Source organism: Haemaphysalis longicornis, unplaced genomic scaffold, assembly GCF_048455015.1.
Source record: "Haemaphysalis longicornis isolate Haplotype H1 unplaced genomic scaffold, Haemaphysalis longicornis Haplotype H1 scaffold_9, whole genome shotgun sequence".
NCBI classification, from domain to species: Eukaryota; Metazoa; Arthropoda; class Arachnida; order Ixodida; family Ixodidae; genus Haemaphysalis; species Haemaphysalis longicornis.
In genome coordinates this window covers 49,461,086-49,482,620 of record NW_027526460.1, presented here as the reverse complement: position 1 = coordinate 49,482,620, position 21,535 = coordinate 49,461,086, and the positions used below count along the sequence as shown (strand labels likewise).

Sequence of the window (21,535 nt, the reverse complement as noted above, 5' to 3'; positions counted from 1 at the left end):
TTGCGTCAAAACGGTTACTTGAAAATCGCAAAAAAGTAACGGTTCTACATAAGACAATACACGAATCGATCATGAAGAAGGAGTACAGTAGTATACCTTCGTCTCATAAAGCACGTGTCGGCATGCACTTAGACCGTTCATCGATAAATCGTCGCATGGGTTCTTTGTTTGCGATTTGGGTCTTTGAAAGATTGATGATCGATTGGACGCACTTCCAGTGAAGGTTGTACGCACTTTTGGTGTGAGAAAGCTTTCACACTTCTCTCAACTGTTTTTAGGCAGGTGTATACGGTGAAGTAATATTTGCGTTCAATATGTAACCGCATGGAAATAGTGCTGGAAACGTGCACTGTTGGAAAGGAACCCCACTAGGCTCACCTACATAACCATCCCAGCTTAGTACACGGTGGTTTACGAACAAAACTCGTCCGTCAGCAGCCGTCGTCCATATAGTACCTTCTTAAAGTGAAATCATGCATTCGAAGAGTAGCGCTAAACACGTACAGTTCATAAGCCGCAACAAAACGGCTGGTAGTTCAAAAATTTAGAGCTCACCCGACGAAACATACGCAAGGTTATTTCTTTGCCGACTTTTATTATAGCTTGAAGGCGTGTGATCGAAAATGGCATGCCCCTTGCCCACCACCCAGAAAAAGAAAATTAGGAGCTAAGTTTAAAAAAAATTCCCTTATAGTAATTTAAAACCTGTTAATTCCGCAAGTACACCGTGACCGCATGCCACACATCCGCTTGAAATCAATTGGTAAAGGAAAACGACTGATTCTGGCCTGAAGATAAAATTGTCAGTATTCAATTTGTTATGCACGGCATTGCTCTACATTGCTTTCAATTGCTAGCCGTGTTCTACTTGAGGTGTCTGAGCATTCTGAAATCAGGCAATACACCGTCTAATTAAGATCACTCAAAGGCTGCAGTAAATATCTAAACAGCCAGTGTACCCGCTTCTTTGCTATCCAAACAGAAACACAAGTAGCTACAAGCGAGGCTAACAGTAATACGTTCTTCTACAGCGTACGGAGAGTGTTTCTAGAGGTTTCAGAAAGAGGCAGTTCCCAAGCAGTATACACTGCAACGACTTCGCGTTCCCCCGGCAGCCAGATCCCCTTGAGCTTTCAGTCTAAAGACCGTTACAGCACGGCCTTAACGGTCCGCATTCGGCCGCGCCATATAAGCTAAACCCGCTCGCGTAAAAACTTGTGGAGCACGTTTTATCGCGGAGTAAAACGTTTCCCCTACCTTCCATCGGCTTGGCAGGCTTCGCCGAAAAAATCCGCTCCTTGAAAACATATCCGCCCTCGTAACGGCCGCGCACGGTTCGAGCAAAGGTACACACAGCGGACGGCTCGCAAACCTGGACGGCTGAGCAACAACGCAGGTGACGCGAAAGCCGTCCGGCGGCTTTCTGAACGGCCCCGACACTTGGAGGCCGCTGCACAACGGCGGCAGGTGATTCGGTTTGATTTCTGGCTCTCCAGCCTCAGCTCTTCCCTCTTACGCAAGAGTCCCGCAGCGTCACCTGCGTGGAACCAGGATGGAGACGCGCGACGACGACGTGTATAGTTGGCGTCGCCGTTGTGGCACACACGTCCATATTTATCGCCCGTTTATGATAGGTTGAATATGCGCTCTGATTAAGTGTAATCGAATGGATTAGAAGCAGTAGTAAATGGATGGTTTGCGGATAAAAAGTTCCACTCACAGTCGAAAGCGTTAACGTTGGGGGTAAATAGCCCCAACGCACTAGGTGATGTCTGTGCGTCTGTGAACGCCTCGGTTGCTCGAAAACATTAGAGGGATGAGCGCGTAATTTGCTGGGATGAAGAATGAGCGTGTGTGCGTGCGTGCGTGTGTGTGTGTGTGTTGTGCGTGCGTGTGTGTGCGTGCGTGTGTGTGTGTGTGTGTGTTTGTGTGAGTGAGTGAGTGAGTGAGTGAGTGAGTGAGTGAGTGAGTGAGTGAGTGAGTGAGTGAGTGAGTGAGTGAGTGAGTGAGTGAGTGAGTGAGTGAGTGAGTGAGTGAGTGAGTGAGTGAGAAAGAGAGAAAAAGATCGGAGGCGGGGGGGAGGGGGGGGGGGGGGGGCTTGTTTGAAAAAGCGGAGCGTTTAACCGGCGTTTACAATCCCCGACCCGCCTCTCTGCTGCTGAGGTTCGGTGGTTTAAGAAAAATGCCTTAGAAAGAGGTGGGCAGGAAAGAAAAGAAACCAAAGATTTCACACCCAGTGTGAAATCTGCTAAAACAACGGAGCTGCGGGTTGCCTTTACGAAGATTCCGTTCAGCTTCCGCTTCTTTATTTTGGGAACCGTTAGAGTCGCCTTAGCGGCTGATTGTCATATAATATGTTTCCGGATAGTTCCGGCAAAACAACAGCCGTTTTCTGTAACTGTACTCCCTGCGTAGGTGGTCATGTACTGACAGCAGACAGCAATTCTGTAACGCTTACAGCTTCGTTGTGAGCTAACTAATTATGACACGTAAATAAAACTCGACGTAACGGTAGAGTCGTCTTAGCGGCCAATTTTCGTATAGTTTTCATTGGGATAATTTCGATAACACAATAGGTATAGCCGTTTTCTGTAATCACACTCGCCCCGTAGATGGTCATGCTTCACAGCACAACAGGCAATGTGGGAAAGCCTGGTTGCGAGACCACGTTTACACCGATCCTCTTAATGTCGGCTTCAACTCTGAACACAAATGCATTGCTGGGAAGACATTTTTCCAGGGGCAATATAGGCCGTCTTATATCAAAACATAAAGACCATCACAGCGTTTCCTTTTTATTTTTTCGTGATTTTTGTTATACTGGGAACCGGTTCTTGCGCGGCGGAGAAACCTGCTACAGAGAGAGTGTGACGCGATACCAGCAATGACTGACGCCAAGGCTAGCTCTAGAACCACTCCGTGTTACATTTCGCGTACGTCCAAACCTATCTAACGCCACGCCGCATGTCTCCACCTCCGACAGCTGACCCGCTGTTGACGTCCTTCCCTTCAACTCGCTACTTCGAAACTGTCCTGACCGACAGCTTACCAGCCGCCACCTCAGCGAATTGTTGCACACAGTTCTCCGCCCTCTTTGCGTAAACCCATTCACGGCAGCGCGAAAGAGGGAGAAGAAAATGTTTGCGCGCCCTTTTCCCCTGGCGCGTTGTTTTCAACCGACGATTCTTCGTCTTCATTAGCAGCAGCAAGTGGCGGCGATGCACCCGCTGCAGAGGACAGCCACGGAGGCAAGAGGGGGAGGAGGAGGAGGAGGAGGCGCGCGCATCCGATGAGCTCATTATCTGCTCTCGCGTCGGCGGCGCTGCTAATGGCCCGCGCGGACCGACGCTCCGCGCACGCCGGCAGTGAATAATTGATGTCGGCCGCGGGATCAGCGGTTCCCGGCGGCCGCAGGCAGAAAGAGAAGACCAACTGCGGCTCCTCCGCTTCCCGTCAGCTCTACTCAGCGCGCCTGCACAGTCTCCGGACCCCTGCGCTCCCATATTAGGTTACAAGTCAGCCTTTATGTATATATACGGTCCCGGAATGCCGCACTCGGTTGGTCAGCCGACACCGCTGGAGCTAGGAGCGGAGAAATATTACCAACCTAGTCGTAATGGGGAAAGGGATGGGAAGGTGTGGTTAGTAGTTCACCTATACCTATTTTTGCCACTACCTTTAGGGACTTTTAAAAACTTAGCGACTCTTTCTGGTATGGGTAAACAACAGGATCTCTGTTCGGACCTGGGGTACCTTTACTTGCAGCCGTTCTTTAATGCGTCTGCGAAAATCACCATCATCATCGTCATCATGATCATCCTCCGAAAGAAAGGAGGTTTTACTGCGAGGCTTTGCCATATTATTTTCGTCATATTGTGCGAAATCAAGAGGAAATGAGAGATACAGCTTCTGCGTATCGAGATATGAAAAGAAGTCGTAAAGACACGTCTCCTCACCCTATTTGCGTTTTCCGCTTCCACAACGACACTTTCAGGTTACATCTGTTGCACGGGGATGCAGTCCGTGTGGAGAGGGCGCCTGGTTGTACACGGGTTGGCTACACAAATGCTATCTCGTATTTTTTTAATTGAATTGAATTAAAAAAACTATATTTCTAGTTTGAGCGAGAGGAGAATGAAACTAAAGGCAGAAAGCCTGACGGAGGCTCTCAGCCCTATCCAGTAAACACTGTGTCAGCAACATTGCAACGTCAGCAAATAATTCACAGAACGTATATAATAGTACAACTGTCCCTGTATACAATCGAGCATAAGCAATCGCTTGCACCCATGGCAGATTTTAATTTGGTTCGCTTTTGTACGACAGTTAAAGGTACACTGAAGTGATATGTAAACATTGCGGGATTACTAGCGCAAATTGTAGTCCGGAGTCCCCAGGCCATGTTTCGACCACTCTAGGCGCGTTTACGCGATTTTATTTAGTAGAAAAACTAATTCGAAAATGCTGTCCTCCTCTCTTTACGCTCGCCCATTTTCTGTGGCGTTTTCGTGTGACGTCAGGAGGGGATGAGCTGGCAATTGGCTGCGCTACTGCACGGCTCCCCGGCCGACAGAGTCAGTCGGCCCAGCGTTTCGTCCGCCGGCAGCCGGCGGGTCGTCGCAATCAAGGAGGTTAAAAAAAAATTGCGTGGTCGCAATTCGTTTGCTTAGTTGAAACGAAGCCAGGACACGTTTGTGAATGGAAGAATGTGCCTTTCTTTACTTGGTTTGTTTGTACACTGTATCTAGCTCCAAGTCAAGTTTGCTTCACACAAGTGCTGCACAAGCGCACATGCGACGCTTCGCTGACTGGTACGCCAGTAGGAAAATATAAGGCCTCTTGAAGGCGGGAGAAGAGTCAGCGAAGTCAATATAGGTACTAAGGAAATAAAATCAACTGATATTTTTCCCGTACAGCGTAAAACTAGGGTGCGGGAAGCACTTTTTTTGCGCTGGGCGAACAACCACAGCGGTCAGCAGCACGACAACGTTGAGCACGACTACGCATCTGCGAACGCTTTTCCGTCTACCAAATGCAATTGCTAGACGTGAGCTACTGTGGAAACTCGGGCGACGCTTACTGCACGATCGCAGTACAACAAATAGTCACCTAAGCTGCTTGAAATGCCAAAACTAAATAAGTGTAAACCGGTTGTACAATATATACCCTATATTAGCAACGCCTTCGCGTCCCCCTCCGTGGCTGAGTAGTCTGGGGTGCTGGGTTTGTCACCGCAAATGTTTTGCAAGTCACGAGTTCGAATCCCCGCGGGTACATGCTTTTTTTTTTTTTTTTTTTTGTAAGTTAACTTTTTTGTTTTCCGCCGATGTTTTCTATATTGAGTTCACCTTTTTTTGGGCCGCAACGTTCATGGCTACACGAACTAGTTCACAAAACGCGCGCAGGCTGGCACATGCATGGCGCGCTAGCGAGTTCTCGTTGGCGTGCTGTTGCCATAAGCACCGACTGCTTGCAGGCAGTGGGCACAGGCCAGAATGAACAGACCCTTGGCCTGGTGCGAACACGCTTTTTACGATACAGGCATGAGGGAGGCAAGCTCCAATTATGGGGGAAAAGTGCATGACATTTGGGCGTCTACGGGTACGCGGAGGGCGTTCATGCACTGCGTAGGTTTCGGCTAGTGAATGCTACGATTCCAAGCCGTCCTAGGAGGCTTATCTTTATGCATTTTTACAGCTGACAACATGGCAGAAGCGCGGTACGATGATTACTGAGTCATTGAGAATGCCCATCCAACAACGCCACCGGTTGTGTTTTACAGAACCGAAATCGAAACCGAAACTTGTTTGGTTGCTCACCTTGGGCATCGTCCAATCACGGTGCCCGCTCCTCCTAACGTCACAGCTTTAGTTGGTGCGGCCGCCGCAAACCGCGCATGGTAGTTTTTCTTCTTTCGCGCTTTGTAAAATAATTACCGATTTGTCAATCGTAAAAACGATGAAAAGTGTGCTAATTTGAGCCAGTCTACACAGTGCAAGCAAAAACGGGAGCTTGACAAATTCACTTCAGTGTCCCTTTAAGGCCGCAAGCGCGACTCGGGAGAGATACGACCTGAGGCCTTATCAACCACAAACACGGATACGTTGTTGTCAGGATATCACGCGACAAGCCCTACACTTCCGCCGTATCCGTGCGCCGCGTCTAGCTCCTCGAGTGCGTTGCCTGCCTGCCTGCCTGCCTGCATAGGCGCGGCCGGGGCAATAAATCAGCGCAGGCGGCGACGCATGAGTGCGAACCTCTGCCCGAACCCTCGGGGGAAAGAGCGCCCACTTTTGAAATCCCCTCCCGAGGCTGCTGGGGCTGCGACGGGGCCGAAGAGCTCGCCAAATCTCATTTCACCCTTCGCTTTGCCTCTCAGCTGGCTGCTGCTTCTACATTTGTACTTTTTTGACGCCTTCCTATCCACGCTCTGATTTGAATCCCATTTCTGCCAGCAGTCCCCCCGTAACGCTGACTGCGTTCCACACCCTCCCCTCTCTTTCTCTCTCTCTCTGATCGCATCCCCAAGCAGAAATACCGTTATTGGAACGGGCAGCAAGCTGTTGCAAGGCACCATCGTGCCTCAGCGTTTCGAACCCTTCCCCATTCTACCCGATTATTCATATATGCTGCCTAACCGATCAAAAATGTTGCGCAATCCTCTTCGACCCGGGGTATAACTGCTGAGTTATCAAGGACAACGGTAGACTGAAGGGCTTGTCATGATTAGTTCCGACAGTCCTTGAGCGTGCGTCGTAAAAACACGCGCAGCATCGGGGATACAAGCAAAGTTGAATGACGAAAAACACTTCGCACCACTGTAAAGCCGCCAGAATGGAAAACAGAGACGAAAGATGAAACGACGATCATGAGAGCTCTCTTACATCCAACACGTCCTGTTAAAGGTTTAATGTCAGCGTTCACTGTAAGTCGTCTTGCCCCTCATCGTGCATTTTCTCTTCGGCGCCGTCACGGCGTTCGCCTTACCCCGACTCGCCAAGGTAACTGTTAACTGATGCGGTACATATCTTGAAGTTGTTCAGTTGAAACGAATTTCTCGTTTCCCGGTACTGAGGTCTTCACCCTGTCCCTTATTGCGCGCGCGCGCACGCGCGCGTGTGCAACACAACAGAAAGCAGCGTTGGGAATCGAATCCAGAGTCACACAAGCACAGCAGAATCTGTTAACCGCTGCACCACCACGGCAAGGGTGCGGACGTTTACGTATTCAGCAACAGAATACCCTCATCGCATGTGTTATTGATTGAATCAAATAGCATTATAACGCAAATCACGACTCCGTGCTCAAGACGAGCCGGGAGCTCGCTTGTCCGAGAGTATACAGGTAAGCGCCCGACTTCGGCGAGAGTTTCTGGCGCAGGAGTGCTTAAATGAGATTGGCGCGTCGTCACTGCAGCAGGAATCCCATTTTCCGCGAAACTTGTTGCCGGGCCGTCAACAAAAATGCGGCAGAGACGAGGCGGCTGAAGACGGCGACGCAGCGTCGACCGGCGAGAAGGATCAAGGTTTCCGCTCTCTCGGATGCGGCGACGGACTGCGAAGTAGCGCGCGCGGCAAAATTGGATTGGTCCCACGACGGGAGGAGCCGAAGAAGCTGGGGGAAAGCGCCGAGCCCTGCGGAACACCCAGAGTCGCTGGAGCACACGAACCTCCTCCTCCTTTCTGCCTTTCTATTTTGTTTCTTCAGTCGCTCACGCCATTGTTTTTGCCGTCTGGTCTTGTCCAGAGTCACTGTCTTTTCTTGATCCTCCCCCTCCCCCCTGCAGCCGCCTCTTTGAATCTCGTTTTGTCGCCTACGCCGACCGCCGTCTTCGTGGCTCTCTGCGCACTTTTGCTTTGTTCTTGGACTCCTAGCGAAGGCGGAGATTCCAGGCGCGCCACAGAGTCGCTCGGACAGAAAGAACAAAAGGCGCCGCTTGTAATAAAAGGCCGTTATACGCTGCGCGGCCTTACGCCGCGTTGCCGCTCTTAACGAAGGCCAAGACTGGAAGAGGGAAAAAAAAAAAAAATACAAAGTAAGGCTCCACCCCATTCTCTTTCTCTTTCGTGTTTTTTTTCAACTTCTCAGCGGAAAAAATAATAAAAAGGTAAAGAGCTTGCCAGCTGGAAAGGGAATGTCAGAAAACAAAAAAGCTTTCCACTCCGTCGTGCGAAACGCGCCGCATAATTTCGCGGAATTACGCCACCTTGGAGATGGTTCGGCGCTGTCTGTTCCCGGTTGCTTCGTATATTCGCCCAGGGAACCTCATCTCGGCCTTTCTCGGTCGTTTCTGATGCTCCCCTGAGGCGCGTTACATCCTCCGTGCTTTTTCGTGTTTGTCTTTTCGTTAGATTATTCCAAAACGAATTTCCGGCCCAGCTCACTTCCGACGATCGTGCCACCAAATACTGTTGCCGCACGGTTGAAGTTCATTTCGCCATTCAACTTTTGAAAACTGATCCGACGGCGGCGTTCCTGAAATAACCATGGGCGTTCTCAAGCAAGGACACAACAGAGAAAGGGACAAAAAATGTAAAAGGCTATAGAATAAAATAAAAGCCCAGCCCGTACCACATACGTATCACTGCATGGTGAGAGGAAGAGACGGACAGAGGGAGAGAGACGGAGGGATATTTTACAACTTTGATTTCGAAATCATCTGCGGGGTACATTTCCGCCCTGACATCAATACGCTGGGAGCCGGTTCGAAATGCATTGGCCATGAGCTACCTAGGAATTTTGAACGAAGATAAAAAAAAATGTTCATAGAAAAACTGGGAGAGCCATACGTTGCTCATGCCTTTTTTTTTTACCAAACAGACGTACACTAGTCCCTTCCCATAGCTGTTTTAGGCGCCCAACTACGGTGTTTATTTTTGTTCCTTTCATAACGCCAAATCCAAAATGAGTTCAGGGGGAAGACAGAGACCTGTAGAATTCCTTCTCATGCATTTTTCAGTTGGACAAGCCAAGTCACTTACCCCAGGTCTATCGCAGCTCACCAGAACGCTTAAATAAGTTGTCGCAGATCAAGTTATAGGCCCTGCAATTAGATCTGGCACTAAACAGACGCAACTAAGCCCCTCACACAAAACTCAAGAAGCGGGTTTTAGGCAAATAGCATTCTCGACAACGTCCAAAAAAGAAATCATGTCTGTACACAACCCTAGTACGGAGTCTGACACGCAAGAACCTGAGTTTTAGTTCTTTCTTTGACGCGCAAAACATATAGTGCATACAAACGACTAATATAAACTTTTACAAAAAAATCCTGGGCCATCTCCCCTAACGCGAAACCTGGGGCGGGACGAAGCATGCAGTGTATTAGTGTATTCTTTGCGCCTTCGCGTTTTTGCCAACGGAGATGAAACCGTTGAGGGTAGAGGTATAGAGTTTTTCTGTAAAAGTCTCGCGTATTTGAAGCACGAAGCTCTCTAGCGCGAGGCGCAAACGAGTGTCCTGGTGTTTTAGTACCGTGACTACATGAGACGACGGTGACGACGACGACAGGAGACGCCAACAGTCTGATCGCCTAAGGAAATTCGCCCCTACAAATATTAATTTGTACGCCTGCCGCAATTTTCAGAGAAACTGCTCGAATAAGTTCTTGCAAAAACAACATACAATTTCTGAGAACCGAGAACTTGGGGTATGCTTAACAAACGCGCAGCAAGCGTATGACCCGTGAGCACTAACACTGTCATAACATAACTAATTTTCCAATAACGTTTAATGTCCAAGGCACTTGTGTAAAACGTGGTAAACTAGTGGTACCTTCGCCTCGATTTCGTTGCACTTTTAACGCCAGATTGCATTTTGCTGTCGAATTTCTAAAATAATGAATGGGTCGGTGTTAGCTAACTAGTTAAATACCGGATTTGTAATGACACAGACGTTTATTGCGTGTCCACACGTACATTCTCCTAAATAAAATTTCACGTTATGAATAGCGCTGTAATTGTCCCGCGTTCTTGCTAGCCCTCGTATCTGCTGCGCTTTTTCCAACCAACAAGAAGGGCATTGGCGAGTTGCATTCTGGGATTGAGTAGCTCCACTGGCGCATCCCAGCCGAAGGCATACGGTAAGAAAATGATGGCAGGCTAGGACACAGGGATGAACAAGATGCGTAACGAATTTCCGCCATTTGTCTTGTCCGAGTCTGCATGTCGGTGCGCAGTACTTGTAGCACACGTTTTCGGAAACAAGACGAGACACACACTAACACTGTTGATCTCAAACACATGTTTCATTCGGAAAACACCTCCGACATGTGGCAGACGCTGCGGGAAACAGCGATATCAGATGGCCACGTTTTGACAAACGATCCGAAAGCGATATACACCTGGGCACAAGTTCAAACCGGTTGTGTACACTTCCAAGTCCATTTCCGCCATCAGTGCGACCCGTACGTTCAAAGTTTGATTTCGCTTGAATACATTCGCCTCTTGAACCTTAAACAGGATAGGAAACTTTAACGTAAAGCACGCAATTGCACCTCGCTATCAGCGTGGACTTAAGGCCGCGCATGACTTAAGCGAAACGCGAATGCGCTGAAGTGCCGGCGGCGGATACACGCCTTAATTAATGCTAACAGCGCTGTCTGAAAACGACGCGAAACGAAAAAAAAAATATACCCTGGTTATAATACCGGGCGTAACCCCCAATGCAATCTAGGAGCTCGGTCGCACCACGCAAAAGAAATAATGAGAGAAATAAAACAATCGCGACAACTTGCCACGCAAACAAAAAGCACAGGTCGGAGTTTTCATCCAGCTCCGCGGAGGTGGTCATCATGCCAGGCCCTCGCCGGAACATTTCTCTTCACTCGAACACTTTCACGTCCACTCGTTCCCCTGCCTGGCATAATTCTTTGCTTCGCAAAAGGAAACAGATCGCACGGCGCGCATTCAAAGAGTCGCAAAAGTCACGAAGCGGAATAAGATGAAACGACAAGCCGACGCTCCCGCTTCCACGCCCCTGCAGCAACTCGGCAGCGCAGGATTCTCCATCTCCGCGGGGAAGGAAGCAACGACACGAATACTAGCAACGACGACGCCTGCGGAGAAGCGCCGAGATGTCAGAGTGAATCGGCGTGAGGGTCTTCTTCGCGCTCGATGGCATTTCCCAAATTCCGGACAATCTCCCTTCCTCTCATTTACTTCTGTCCGGGTTATACACCGCGGCAACCGTATAGGAAGAGGGGAAAAAAAGCAGGGAATCGGTCCCCTTCTCGGCTCGTCGAGGAAGAAGCGGACGGCAAAGCAGCTCTGGCGTCGCAACAGCGGACCTTCTTGTCGTCAGGCGGGCGCAACGCTATACGCGCCGAAGAACAAGACGCGCCGAGTGTATTACGACGAGAAACAGGAGCCGAGAAGACATCGGGAGATTGAGAGGGACGGGATGCTGTCCTGCGCGCTCACGAAACGAGGTTAGGGCCCGACTGCAGTACACGGCCGCCATCGCGGACAGCTATATACGGCTAGCTGGCTTCAGGGAACGTTCTCTCGGCCCACTGCCCTCCCTGTCCGCCTGTCGTCCTCGTCGCCAAAGTGTCCCCTCGTTCGAAAGAGGAGCTCTGCTCGTTCGTGAGTCGTGACATGATCGGTGCGAGCGCGCTAGCGCTGTTGCCAAGGCCGCTGCGCGGACTAGTCTTTCACGCTGAAGGCCGACGCGATGCCACGGCGTCCGGAGAGCGTGACACGCGCGAACTGTCACGGCGGCGCTGTGCGGGTGTGTATAAAGCGCTTGTTGACGCGCGAAGTTGTACCGCGATCGACTTGGTCCGTGAAAGAGATGTATTTAAAGAAAGGGTAAGCCATGGAGGAAGAAAATGTGTACAGGAGATTGACGACCGACCATGGTCGAGGGCGTTGGATGTAGGTCAGTAGATCTCGTCTACCTGAGCGTGACATTGGTATGTTTTGAGTTGATGTGATCACAGGCTGAACGCCGCGGATGATTCGAGACGCGGCCTCAAGGGTCTGTGAGCGCCATTCTATGGATAGAGGAAGGCGAAAACGAAGCGCTCCTCTTTTCCGCCTTGTTTCGCCTGCAGGCTAACCACCTTGTTACCTGCAGCTGAGCGTGTGCCGCTATAATTGGAACGTTACAGCTCCGCCTATCGATAATTGCCCGCCGCCGATTAGAGCATCGTTCGGACGCCGCGGCGGTAGAAAATTGGCAGACGCTAACTCTACCCGATAACGCGAAAATTAAGTGTACGCAGGCACGAACATCCAACGACACTGCGACGACATGCATGGGTACCACGTTCTGACTACGTCGCGTCCGTATTTTGACGGTGGCGTTATTCCAGTAATGGTAGCATTCAATTTACTGCGACGATAATCAAGCTATTTTATTCAAAATTTTACATTACTTCTACTGACGCAACAGCTACGCTTCCTTTGCGGCTCGCGCACCTGCTGCGATTTCGCAGCGAAGAGTCTCCGCGTTACTATAGCAACGACGCTCTCCCGTCTCGCTTTAGCAGCACCCGTGCTCCTGGTTACCATAGCAACAGCGCTGATCATGCGTTCACCTCCGGGGTAGAGACATGACAGTCACGATGTAATTAATACCTGCGTTGCAAAAGGCTGTGCCACCGGGAAGGCCCGAATAATTTGTGTCGAACTTCGTCCTCAATAGAAGTCCAATTAAAGCTACTCGCTCGCCTCTATTCCCCCAACAACCGCATGGCTGAAAGGGGGCGGGAAAGAAAATGCAGCAAAAAACTACACGCCCTCCACTCCAGACGCTCATTTCGCCAGGTCGGCATAGAATTTCCTAACGAGGACCTGACCGTCTCAGTCACTGCAGGCTCAGCTTTATGGCTGCGTAAGTCATAACAGTACGGTATGGGCCGATAATAGAGAGTTTTAGCAGTCCGTCCGTTCCGTCGTGTACGGAGTTACCGGGTTGACCGGTACCCGTCTGGGCACTTGTGCATTCGTCGCGGTAGTTCCGCGGGCCTGCCTTCGCCTTGTACGCGCCTCCTCGCCCTTCCTCATCGCCCTTCCGCGCGCGCAGGCGCAGACGGGTCCCGGTAAACCCGGTAACGACGTACATGACGGATCGGACGGAATGCTAAAACTATCTATTGACGTAAAAACATCAGACAGTAGAGCGGAGAACCGGTCCCGGTACGGTACCGGGTAGGCGACCGGTGCTACGGCGCGTGCGCAGAGGCTGAAAAAAATGGTTGTGCGCATGCACAGGTGTACCGGGTACCATGCCTGGACTGGCTTTCCGTTCTGCTATAACTCTATATTATGGCAACTGCCAGCCCGTGCTGACGTCAACTCGTTCAACGCGTTTTCTTGCGCCTCCGCGCGTTCGAGCTTGTACCTCGTGTTGCAAGAGATTATAATTTGGCATCTCAAGTTTGATTCCAGTGCCGCCGTGCAAGTATCAAGACCAACTAGACAATGGTGGTGATGAAAAAATTAAACAGCCCCATTCAAGGTAAAAGCTGTTGGAAGTGCAGAGCAGTGATAGGGGCAGTGGCGCCGTTCTGCGCTTTTTGCTACCACCGCTCACGCTCCTGTCTCACTTCTCTCTTGATGGATTGAACAGAAGTTTGTTCAATGCAATTCAATTGTCCCGCCTTCGCAGTGTTCGCGCGCCTTCTCCTGGGACAGCTCGCATCCTCTTCTTTCTAACAAGACTTGCTACGTTACAAAAAAAGAAGAAAACGTGGCGCAAACTATAGACGTGGACGAGATAAGATACGACAGATACAGGTGCCATATCTGGCGCCTGTATCTGTCGTATCTTATCTCGTCCACGTCTAGTTTGCGCCACGTTTTCTTTGTCTTTTGTTTCTTGTTCTGCCTGGAACAGCACGAGCGAGAGCTCTGTTCTTTTTGTGCTTGCTTTCATCTCACACGTGTTACCTTTCGGCGCCACTTTGAACTTGATCTTTATTTTTCCTTCCGCGGCCACTTTTTCTCTTTTACTATCGTAAAAAAGACCAACCAAACGAACATTCCTAACTAAATGAACGCGGGGACTGCCGGTTAAGTGCATATAGTTTGCCTCAAATGCACCTGCAGTTTTCTTTGCGCTACATAATGGGGACATGTATGGCAAGTGCCGGCGGTTCCAGGAGTGTCGAACGGTTCTGCGTATATAAACTTCAAACTTCTTGTTCCTCTTTACTTTTGGTCGGAGGGCTGAAACGATGGGCAAGAGGGTATATTTTCGAAGCCTCTATTTGAGTGCGCTACGCCGTGTGACTGCGGTGGCTGGATAGAGTGACCGCGGACGAGTTACGACGATAAGCCGGGCCCCTAAAGTGCTCTGAAATTGGTTGATCAACTGGAATGCTTAAAACGTTTTGCAGCTCGTACTGGACTCTCACGGGATCGTTTTCTTACGTTTCCTGTCCTTCAAAGTACGTCGTCTTTGAGGTTGGGGTCACAACGATAGAGATGACATCTGCGCTACCACGAGGCGCACAGATCGTATCCAATATAAGTACCGAATGAATAAAAAAAAATAAGTGACTGCCACAACCTCTTCTTCGCACCGCCCACAGCTTTAACGCGGAGATATTTCGGCATCCCGTTCCACGCCAACGCATATTTCCGCATTAAACATTTCCCACTGCTCTCTTCAACGCTTCCTCCTCTGACCTCTCTGCCTAACGCCACGAAATGGTATGGTATAACGTCATCTAGCGTCACGAAATGCAAACATGAGCCGTTGTCGAGACATGCTTCAAATAGGCGGTCTGAAAGCATTCTGCTTGATCCGAGCATCACGCACAAAATATCTGCGAAACTTAAACGAAAACAAAAATGAACGAGGAAAGGACCAGAATTTTTTTTCTTGCCCAGACCGTTTCCTTGGGGGAAAAAGTTTGACACTCGGTCGGCTGAATCCTGACAGGGGAAAGCGCGAGGTGTCGGTTTGCGTTCGCCCAAGGCTCGCCGAAAATCATCCCCGACAGGCAGTGAGCGCCAAGAAAACGAGAAGTTCCCGAACGGCATAAAAGCCCAACCAACGTACGATCAATGGCAGGATAAAAGAAAAACAAAACAAAAAGAACAATCACGGACGCAGCGTTGTTATAGACGCGTACACGACGCCGCCGTCTTTCAAGGTGCACCCAAAACACCGTTTTTCACTCTCTGCGGATTCGCCGCTCTCGGCGAGACGCGGCGTGTTCAACGCCGAAATAAATGAAACTTCTCCAAGGCCTGCCCTCAAGTTGACAGCTAACAAAATAACAAGCCGCACGGTATACGCTGAAAAGACAAGTTCAAAATTGCGCAAGGTTTGCGCGCTCGCAAAAGAAGGATGTGTGTAGGACACGCAAACTGCACGCCTCCTTCTGCTCCCTACTCTTCAGTACCGAATCGAAACGAAGTACGCGCGGTCACAAAAAAATACGAAGCCGGTACGTTTACGGGAGATTTTAAACCACAAAATGGTTGAATTCAGGCTATTTGAAAAGTTGATTTCCTTGTCTAAGAGAGAGACGGAGAGGGGGAGAAAGAGAGGGAGAGACTAACTCTGGCCTGCTGTGTGTGCATGTCAAAAATATGTTTTAAAAATTGGCCGTGTATATGCTCCTTTCGTTGCAAATGTCGACTTTCGCCCCTGGCAAGTAAATGCATCTCTTCTCTTTTCCGGTCTCCTCTCATGGTGTTCCTCTTCCGTCTCGTTCCTTCCAAGATAACACGCCAGAGGGTTGCTCAAGTCAATTTAAATTTACCGCGTTCCTCTGCTATAAGTCGGGTGCCTCGATGCCCTACGGCGAAGACGCGCGTGAATCGAGGCCCCTACTACAACGTTTATAGAACATCATTGCCCTACTCCACGAGCGTTCCAAGGGGAATGCGGAACCTATCTAGTGGAGCCTGTCGTTGCTGTTGCCGTTTGATTTTTTTTTAATTCCGCCAGGTACCGCGGTCAACAGCAGGCGACGGTTTTCAGCAGTTTATCTATTATTTTATTTGCCATCGCAAAAAGCAAGCATCCGTAAATTTTTTGAATAAAGGAACACTGCAAATATCACTCATGTGTTGATTTTCTGCCTTATATTTTCGTAATGCCTTGTTCTTGTTCAACAATGTTGACAAGTATAAACATTAACACCGGACTTAGACGTCTAGATTTGGCTGTGAGTATATAAGACCATTGCGCAGCATCTGGTTTACTTTGGCCGGCTGGCTGAATCGACAGGCCGAGAGACACACAGACAGACAGACAGACAGAAAGACAGACCAAAATTTTCTCGTTCAAGTCGCCCAAGAAAGACTATCGTACTTGAAATGTGGCTTCTACGCGGATGGCGCTTGAAACGTGTGGTCGCGTCGAGTAAAGCTGGATATGCATGTAGGCATATGCCCCAACGCGTGGTAGGGCGCGACAGCAACAGGCTAACGCAACACTCCTTCAACGCGTCTCCAGAAACTTCTCGCGGCGCGACACCCGACGTCTTAGCGACACTTAAATGACTTGCCGTCCGACACATTTAAACACCCACAGCGCGTCCCCGCTTGCAGAGAGACGCGCAAGGTGTACAAAACACGTTCCGTCGCGAATCTCTTTTCCGGCGTCACGCTTTTATGTCTTGGGCTAGGTGCATTCCGGAAACTTCGACACGTGGGGAAAAAATGTCTGACCACTGACGCGTGCCCGTAGGAGGAAAGCTCCGGGTAGATTTAGATACACTGATTGATTGTAGGGTTGAACGCGCCGACGCAACGCAGGCGATGAGGCGCGCCGTAGTGGAGGGCTCCGGATTAATTTTGACCACCTGGGGATCTTTATCGTGCGCCGAAATCTCGTACACACGCGCGTTCTTGCTTTTCGCCTCCATCAGAAAAGTGGCCACCACGGCCGGGAATCGAACCCGCGTCCTCGAGCTCAGCAGCACAACGCCTTAGCCACTCAGCCACCGCGGCGGGTGAGATTTAGATGCACTACATGTGCACAAGAAACACTCTCTTTAACGGACGTTATTTGCATCGCCCTTTATCAGAAATACAGCAATATGGTGTACACTTCGTTGAAGCGAAGCATTTCAGTCAACTAAAACACCTTAAAGGTATCGTCCGTGCGCGTGGCTACGCATAGGAACGCTATAGTTCTGAAAAGGTTCCCTCTCCCCGCACCACCGCAGCAAAAGGTCTGGCATTATCCATCGCTTTACACTCGTCCACAAGACCAAAAAGATCACCGTCACATTGAAAATTGCCAACCGCGAGTAGGGTACGATACATTACAGGGAAGAAATGGGGATGGGTGAAAGGCGGATTTCCCGTAAATGACGCGATCGGACTTCGTGTCATCTCCTTACAAGTGACGATTTCGTTACGTCCGCTCGTAAGTGGCTGTGGAGGAAAATTCGGAACAGGCTGTTCAAAGCGACTTTGCCGACATCATCGCCTGCTCCTGACTCTCCATCTGCCACCACGACGCTTCTCCGCCGCTACTTCTACTTACATATTGATTCTCTCCTGGACACCTGAACGCCGCATTCAAAGTGTCGCGACAGCGATTCCGCAAGCACCCAAATATCAGCGTTATGTAATCAGTTCTGGTCATCGCAGCACGGCTTCGGGGAGACACGTTGCTCGTATATAACGGCGTGTCTTCGGACGGCACCTCTCGAGAAGCCCCTCAGGAGCCGGCGAACTGGATCGCGCTTCAAGCTAGCGTCCTTGGCTCCGCGGCGGTGAAGAGGAGGTCACTTCGGCGGCCACAAATGACCCTCGACGCGCTGAGTTAGGTCCGTGGCGACGTGATGATGCGTCGGCAACGACTCTGCGCAGAGGAGGCCGACGATGAACACATCACATTCTGACGATCCTCTATGCACCTGAGCTGCGTGCGTGCCCGGTGCTGCTGGCCTCGAGTCGGCACGCGAGGAGTTGCCCGCGGGGAGGCCGTAGAAAGGCAGAGCTATACACACGTATTCAATGTGTAGAGAGATCCGTGATGAAAGGGAGAGCGCACGCTTGAGACGAAAAAGAAAGTACCCGCCTCCATTTTCACCGTCCTTCGTGCCCCATGTCGGCGAAGGAAATAAGAGGGAGAGGGGGGGAGGAGGAGGGAAGGATGGAGGTGGGGGAGGAAGGGAGAGTGTAATGACCGTTGGCGAGGGTTGGACTCTCTAACATAAGGCAGTGCGAATGCCGTAGTTAATATGAGAGAGAGAGAGAGAGAGAGAGAGAGAGAGAGAGAGAGAGAGAGAGAGAGAGAGAGAGAGAGAGAGAGAGAGAGAGAGAGAGAGAGAGAGAGAGAGAGATTATAACGGCTGTTGGCGAAGGTTTCGCCTCTCACATGCGGCAGTATGAACGCCGACATTATCCTCCCGTGAGAAAGACGAGTTGACTCACAAAACGACGATTACACGAGGCGAAGACGAAAGCCGTCGGAGCTGAAAGCCGGGATTAAACAATAAAGTTGGAGTTAAAAGGCCGCGCAACAAACGCGTCAGGGCAGCGGAGAACAGAAAAACCGCGTCGTTACAGACGCACATGAGGTGACGCATGGAGTAAGTTGTTGGTGCACGTTTCATGAAGTTCCTACACGTTCGCCCCCCTGCGCGGTGTCTGCGGGAAAAAAAGAGAAAAAGAAAATGAACTCTGATCTAAAAGGGCGACAACGACCCAATAACGCGAGCGTGTGAGCTCGTGTAGCGCTATTTGTGCGGTGCGTACGCCCGTTGCACTTCTTTTCTTCGCCAACTGAAGTAGCAAGCCCAGGCTGACACTTTCACTCCATAAATGTTTTTCGCCCACTCAAAGCGCCATCGATGGTACATGAAGTGCGTTAAATTTCTCCCAGAGCAGTAGGATGGGGATGGCAGACAATTCGAGTGAAAGATGTGCAATCGAAAGTGCCACGCAGCAATAAGGTACCTTTCCGCATCCGCCTCGGTAGCGCAGTAGGCAGCGCGTCAGTCTCATAATCTGAAGGTCGTGAGTTCGATCCTCACCCGGGGCAGGCGGAGTGCTTTTTTTTTTTTTTTTTCACGTATGCTACAGCGACACGTAGGGCCGAGACTTCTATATTTTTATTTGTGGGTGTGTGCGTATGTGTGCGCGTGTTGAAAAATTATACGAAGGGCAGCAGATGCACGACCATGCGGTTGTAGCGGTGCCTCTTGTTCCGTTTGATTGTACCACTTAAGTACTAACATGGAGTTAACACCATGTAACTCTGCTCTTAGAACTCCCAATTTCATCGCGGCACGCGATTATTTTCAATATTTCCTACTCTTTTTTGCCTGAAAACAAAACGCCTTCCGGGGCTGTAGTGGTGTCGAAGGAGTTACCAGAAGTTGGCTCGTCCAAAGTAAACAAATTTATATTTTGCCTTCACGGCCCTTTTAAGAAACTTGTAGAAGAATTTCTTCGCGCAAATAACGACTTATTCGCGGCGCAACATTGCGCGGCAGTTTTTCAGACAAAAAAAAAAACACATTAGTTTGCTGTGCCGCATGGCCGTTTCCACCCGAGACAATGCTTACCTACACACTACTCATTATTTCCATGAAGTCACTGAGATCTTCCTCAGAATCTTACACAGCTAGATTCTCCCCCAGGTAAGATTGAGAAAGCCAATGCAAACATCGCCTTAGCTACGCGTTCACGCACCGTTGTCGCGACACGACGCGTTCTCTGTGAAAACACAATGATGAGACAGCTGAACAAACAACGACGTTATACCCTTCGTTAATCGCGTACAACAATCCAGGCTCTTCAAGAAAACAGCCCGTATTCAACCTATACGAAACACGCCGCGATGCTCCACTAAACACCACCAAGCTACCCTCGTTTACACTACACTCGTATACACACCAAACTACACCAAACGAACTACAGCAACAAAAGAGGCTCGTTAGCCTCTTTTCTTACTGACCGGCTGCCAGAGCCGGGCGAGCGAGGACTAATTGCATTCGCATATTCAAACTCGCTCAAAACACTCCCTGGGCCGGTAACGAGCGAACGAGTGATCGATAGCGCGGTTCGACAAGGGGCGCAGGGGAACCGAGGGGGTGCGAGGGAGTTTATGCATCCAGCGCCCCCGCCAACCACACGATGGCTGTCAGGCGTGCTCGCCGCCGCCAGAACTTTCTTCACCGGGCGGAACTTCATTTGAATAACAAGCATCATTAGCATTATTGGGCTTCGAAACGAGCCTCTCCGGCCGCTAACTAACTTCGCGCGACAGGCGGGCAAACAGTCGGTGTCAGTTATACACTGCCGGCAATGAGTTAGTCCCCGAGGAAGGACAACACGGCAGTTTCGACAACGAGTCCGGAATCGGCGAGCATTAGGTAGCGGCAGAGCGCGCTCCGCAACATCGCGGGTGGAAAGTGTTGGTGTATACCGCGAAGCTGTATAAACAACGCAGCGCTGTATCGCGAGCGACAGGTGCGTGGCAGGATAAACGCGTACGCGTGCACCACCACCGATTGTAACTTCGTCGATCGAACGCGAGGAGTTTGGGTCTGTGCAGTACGCAAATAATTCGGCGTTTCGCGGACAGGAGGAAACGCGAGCAAAGGTGCCAAGATGATTAAAGCAGATTAGTTAGATAAAGTAGATTAGTTGGACACCGCGCTGTGCAGTTAAACATGCCCGCAGCCTACAAGAAAAAGAAACGCATGTGCACAAGATGCTGCTGTTTATTCGTAATGGGACATAGTTTACGATTGCCTCCGTATAGGTACTCGAGCAAAGGTTGACCAGGGGTATAGAGATGAAGGGATTTATTTCAAAGAAAAAAAACTGTGCTCGTATGGTCCGCCATCGTTATCTAGTATCAGCACTGAAAGAATTGATTGATTGATTGATTGATTGATTGATTGATTGATTGATTGATTGATTGATTGATTGATTGATTGATTGATTGATTGATTGATTGATTGATTGATGGATTGTAGGGTTTACCGCGCCGACGCAACGCAGGCGATGAGGCGCGCCGTAGTGGAGGGATCCGGATTAATTTTGACCACCTGGGGATTTTTGTCGTGCGCCGAAATCTCGTGCACACGGGCGTTTTTGCTTCTCGCCTCCATCAGAAAAGCGGCCGCCGCGGCCGGGAATCTAACCTGCATCCTCGTGCTCAGCAGCACAACGCCTTAGCCACTGAGCCACCACGGCGGGTCAGCACTGAAAGAAATGTCGCCACTTCCTGCCAATACCAAAGTGGTTTAAAAAGCGAGAGCATTCGTTGGTACGCGCGCTATTAATTCGAAGCAGAATAGGCACGGTCCAGCTCCCCATTAACGAATTCATCATAAGCAGCCTTAAATGATTACTGATTTCAAACTTCCCGCTTCAAATGCCAAAACCGAGGGTGGAACAGGCGACCAGCGTTACAGCTTTAAGAAAACATCACACGGTGTAATTATCAGCACGTACTCTAACGACCTGGAAATCCTATGCACCACTGATTAGTGCAATCCAGGCTCAGAGTCAATCTTATTTTTCGCTTCCACATGTTGAAATGGGCGTCGTACTCTATGCGATGCCTACGACAAGGCCAGACAGCGACCTCAACTTCAGAG

The 21,535-nt window shown here is 50.0% G+C and overlaps 1 protein-coding gene and 1 non-coding gene across 5 annotated transcripts in view; one reads left to right on the top strand and one right to left on the bottom strand.

Annotated features, from left to right (window-relative positions):
- Positions 1–21,535, bottom strand: part of LOC144152880 (uncharacterized) — a 350,752-nt gene that overhangs the window by 248,928 nt on the left and 80,289 nt on the right. The window lies entirely within an intron of this gene.
- On the top strand, positions 18,891–18,963 carry Trnam-cau (transfer RNA methionine (anticodon CAU)). Its single transcript has one exon. It is a non-coding gene; the product is annotated as a tRNA-Met (tRNA).